This window comes from Engraulis encrasicolus, chromosome 16 (genome assembly GCF_034702125.1).
Source record: "Engraulis encrasicolus isolate BLACKSEA-1 chromosome 16, IST_EnEncr_1.0, whole genome shotgun sequence".
NCBI classification, from domain to species: Eukaryota; Metazoa; Chordata; class Actinopteri; order Clupeiformes; family Engraulidae; genus Engraulis; species Engraulis encrasicolus.
In genome coordinates, this window is record NC_085872.1 from 51,169,243 (window position 1) to 51,174,374 (window position 5,132).

The window sequence follows — 5,132 nt, forward strand, 5'->3', positions numbered from 1 at the left end:
CACTTTACTCAGGTAAGTATATTTAAATACAGTAGGTCATAATTGTTGGAAATGTTACTTTTGTCAACTGGCATTTTCTGCTTTGACTGTACACATCTGGCAACGTGATGAAGTGGGATTTGTCAATTGCAGACACCTCCAGGCCTGTGATGATGTCTGCGCTCACTGACTTCTCCTGTGACATGGTTCGGAGCAGGATGTTAGTTTTTCTCCCTGTTAGATTCAGCTTGTTGGCCAGACTCTTTGTACAGAAGGTTGAAGAGCTGCCGGGATCGAGAAAAGCGTAAGTATTTATCACCTCACGTCCTTTGCAGTGCTTCACCTTCACTGGAACAATAGAGAGCATGCAATATCTACTGCCCTCTGTGTCACCGGCCCAAGAATGCTCTCCAGCTCTGAGTGACACCTGCCCACTGTTAATGGTAGGCTTCACTGAAGTCTGATCAGTCTTAATGTGCAGCACACTTGGGTGTTTTTTCTTGCAAACAGAGCAGCTTAGACGCCCTGTGCAGTCTTTGCTTACATGCCCTGCTTTCAGTAAACATCCAAAACAGACACCATTTTGTCTTAGAAATGTGATCTTATCCTTGTGCACTTTTTTCTCCAATTCATCACATGACTTCAGTTCATGGTCACCTTTACAGAACAGGCATGGGCTATCTGGGCTTTTCTGTGCTTGATCTGGTTTCACATTCACATTCACATTAGTTGCAAAGCTTCCTTTGGGCTTGGGTTTTGACACTGATTTGGACTTAATTTGGGTTGTGTCCTGTATGTTGCCAAATATAGGATCTGACATAATCTTGGCTTGATCTTCAACAAAAGAGATTAAATTGGCCATTTTGACTCTGCCTTTGCTTTGCAGATCACATGCCTTTGCACGCCACTTCTCTCTCAACTTATATGGGAGTTTCAATACAACATTCCTCATATTAGAGATGGTATCCAATTCAGTCATGTAGTCAATTTCCTCCATAGCAGTACAACAAGTTCTGAGAAACAATGCATACTCACGCAATGCCTTTGTGTCCTCAGGTTTGATGGTGGGCCAGTTGAAGACCTTCTCCATGTATGCACAGGAAATTCTGTATTCGTTTCCGAAGTTTTCTTTCAGTAGTTTTTTTGCTTTTGGGTATCCTTTGTTAGCGTCCATATGTTGACAACTTTTCACAAGATCCAATGCTGTTCCTTTTGTGTATTGAATTAAAAACTGTAATTTGTCTTGGTTGTTGTCTGTTTTTCTCTCAATCATGTGCTCAAATGAATGAATGAAAGATTTGTACTGGAGTATGTCTCCATCAAAAGGTGTAATGCCCCCTTGTGGTAAAGTAGAGAGCACTTGCTGTTTCACAAGGATGTTGGTCAGCTCATTTTGTCTCCTAAGAATATCAGAGAGATCATGTGATGGTGGCTGATTCATAGATGGAGCAGACATTGGACTAGGCAGAGAACCTCTAACAGGGAGAAGGCTCAGTCTCATTGGTTCCCATTGTAGCCAGTTAGCTTTGCATGCATACTGCAGTAACGAGAGTAGGCCAGTCCTTCATGTGGGAAAATGTATGGAATGGAAAGGGGAACCCATGCTAAATATTCATTTCCAGTCACAAATATTATCAACAAAACATTCCTGGTAAGCACTATGACTGTTGTTTAACAATAGGCTGTATTGACAAATCATTCAGGTGTGTAGTTTTACAGCAGGTTAGAAGATTTCAACCTGTACTCGCTAGCATCGCGCTAATGTTTATGGGTTTGGCCCCATAAAAATTGAGCTTTGTGACCCAGTATATAATAATCTAGTGGCGCAAAATAATCGAAACGCTACTCAAATGGGGTCTTATTATTTCTAGCTTCGAACTTAATATTAATATTTCAGGACAAAAAAATATAAAAAATCACAAAAATTATAATGGTAGAAAACTCCATTGACACCCATTCATTTTGCACTGGCCCGTGGTTAGGGTTAGCCAGTTGTGGCTAGTAGCTATTTCCGTGAGTGAACACCCCCTGGGCTTGGCTGCCCACTTGCAGTGTTTGTGTGACTGCTGGTAGGCCGCTAGCCTGAGTACTGGCTTGCATAACTGGCACCGGGTTCTGGGTTTGAGTAAAAGAACTCTGAGAGCGAGCAGAATAAGTCTGTTGGACATTATCATGAACATGCACAGATGAATGAGAAGGATAGGGGAACTGAACTTTAACTCCCTCCTTAGGCCTTACTACTGGTTCAGGCATGACCTCATATTGTGCTAATTGTTGCTCTGCTGCGTCAAAGTATTCATTCATTTCATCCATAGGGTCTAGTTTTTGTTCTTCATCAAAATTTCCAAACACATCTTGCTCAGCATTTTAAGCACATCGATTTTTGCCATATTTGCAGCCAATTCTGTGTCTAAATCTAATGTTCCTTGTCTTTTTCTTAATTCTTCCTTTTTCTGTTCGAGTATTAATTCCTCCTTTTCCAAAGCGTGCTTTTCTTGCAGACGCGCAGCCTTTTCCAATAGCGCTGCTTGGTCTGCCTCGGCGCGGATGAGCGCTTGTGAGGCTGATTCATTAGATCTAATTGAACGTCGGCTAGTGACGGACAAAGCATCTAACTCTTTCAGATCTGCATCTGGTTCAGAAGAATCGGGTAAAGCAGCAGTGACGAGAACAACTGTGCTGTGTGCTTCTGGGTTTTCAGCAGTGTGGATCCATTTCGCAGCATTCGAGAGAAAGGAATTAATTTGTTTCTTTCGGGGCTCATACCAAATTTTTACATCTGTTTCCTTGGCCTCTATGTCTAAAGTTTAAATCTATGCGTTTACATGAGACACTTAAATCCGATTTAACTCACTTTAAATCTGATTAAAACTTAATTCCACACAAGAATTATCATGTTAACACTTAACGAACAGGATTAAAGTTTATTCTGATTTAAACTTAAGTCCGATTAAAGTGGGTGGTTTATTCCTCTCCGATTACACACGTTCCTTGGTCATGTAACCTTTTATTCAGAATTACAATAAGTCCGGTCCTTCCACGCATGCTCGTTGGCCACACGATGGCGCCAAGACCCTGTGCTCTTTACTAGTGAGAAAGAAAATGGCCGCATTTCCTGCTGATTTTCACATGAAAGTTTTGCTTAATTTAAAGTACCTAAGCGACTATAAATGTTGTGGTTTCCATATATTGATGTAAAAGTGCCCCACGAAGTAATGAAGCTCAACAAAGTTACTCCACATCACCCTTTGACCAGTTCGTTTTTCTAAGCTAGGTGGGTAAGCTAAAGAACCAGGCCATAGGGGATGTCCCTAGCTTTCAGTGTCCGACTGAAGGCATTCATTTTCGGGCAGAAGGTTAGCACCTGTCCTGGTAGTCATGAAGGTTTAGCGACCACGCCCCCACGCCTTATTTGGCTCGCTCAGCACGTGCATCCTCAGTCCAATCGCAATGCTTTATTTTCCCCAGACATTTAATCAGATTTAAGTAAAGGTGTCATGTGTACGCGTTGCATAATAACTCTTAATCTGATATATTTAAATCTCCTTTAATAAATCAGACTTTAAAACATCATGTAAACGTAGCCAATGTAAGCATTGTGAATGATTTCGAATTCTTTTATCATTTCTTCAAGCTTGGCCAAGTTTTCCTTCATTCATTGCCAGCCATAAGTGGATTTATTATCTTCATTCTGCCCATAATATGTGACACTTTGCCACCTCGGCTTCGTGCACTGACTTCAACATTCAAATCTTCTCCGGACATGTTTTCGTCCGTCTGTGTTTCAGCCATTGTGGCTCTCAAACCAAAAACTGTATGAGGTAATTTCTAATTTCTTAATCAAATAAAACTGTTTCCATATCGTGCGTAAAGCATTGCAGTCGCCTATATTTTTCAGGTTAATTTGGCGACGTTTCAAGCGCTCAACTTCATTGCTTTTCTCATCGAATTTCTTTCGTCTATGAATGCATTTGTTCATTTGAAATAAAGTTCATGAAGTGGTCTTGGTTTTCTCAGTCCAATGTTATCCACAAAGTCCGCATTTCATTCCAATAATGATTTTCAGAAGCACATACCTCCGCGGGCTTTCCTTTGTTTGAATTGTTTGGCGCGTCGGCCTTCCTTTTCCTTCGAAATACACAATCCTTTTCCAAGTTCTTCAGTTGTCCACAACGAAGTCCAGCGTAGACATTGACTTAATGTAGTGATTAAAACAGGTTAAGTTTTCCATGATTCCTTTGTTTTCCTTTGTTTCCATTAATCTTTAAACCTTTCCCATTTTGTTCACTTCCCTGTAAGAATGCTGTAGACTTGACGCGGGAAAGGATGAGGATGCATTATTGTTTCTCCTTGATGGGTTTCTTGGTTGATTTATTGAACAAAAGGGGTAACATAAACTTAAGAATATAAACTTTGAAAATAACAAATAAAGCTTTCAGTTCAGTCGATGCAATGGGGGTTTGAGCTTGAGGCAACAGGCCGCATTCAGGCTGGCATAGTCGTGCGCACGGGCTCGTCCACGGTCACGGTCAATGACTGTTGCGCCTTACAGCGTCTGGGCCGCGTCACCACACCATCTTAAGTAGCAGTCTCGCCGCCACCTATGGGAGTAATTAGGACACCACACTAACAAGGTGCAATTAGTGTCACGTTTGCAACAGAAAGTTTTTCCATATGTAAATACAAAATCTTATTCTAATTCTTCTAGATGTAAACATAAACATTTTCAGGAGCTCTTGTATGAAAACACTAAATAAAGGAAATGGCTCTTACAGTAAGTGTGTGTGTGTGTGTGTGTGTGTGTGTGTGTGTGTGTGTGTGTGTGTGTGTGTGTGTGTGTGTGTGTGTGTGTGTGTGTGTGTGTGTGTGTGTGTGTGTGTGTGTGTGTGTGTGTGTGTGTTGGGTTTTGACATGAGGTTGTGTTGAACATGTTGTGTTACTCTCATGTGTGTCTACAGGCTGCAGGATTGTAACCTCACAGACAGCAGCTGCTCATGTCTAGCTGCAGCTCTCAGCTCAAACTCCTCCAGTCTGAGGCATCTGCACCTGAGTTTGAATAGTCAACTGGGAGATTCAGGAGTGAAGCTGTTGTCTACTGGACTGGAGAATCCAAACTGTAGACTGGAGACACTGGAGTAAGTCTGATTTTGTGT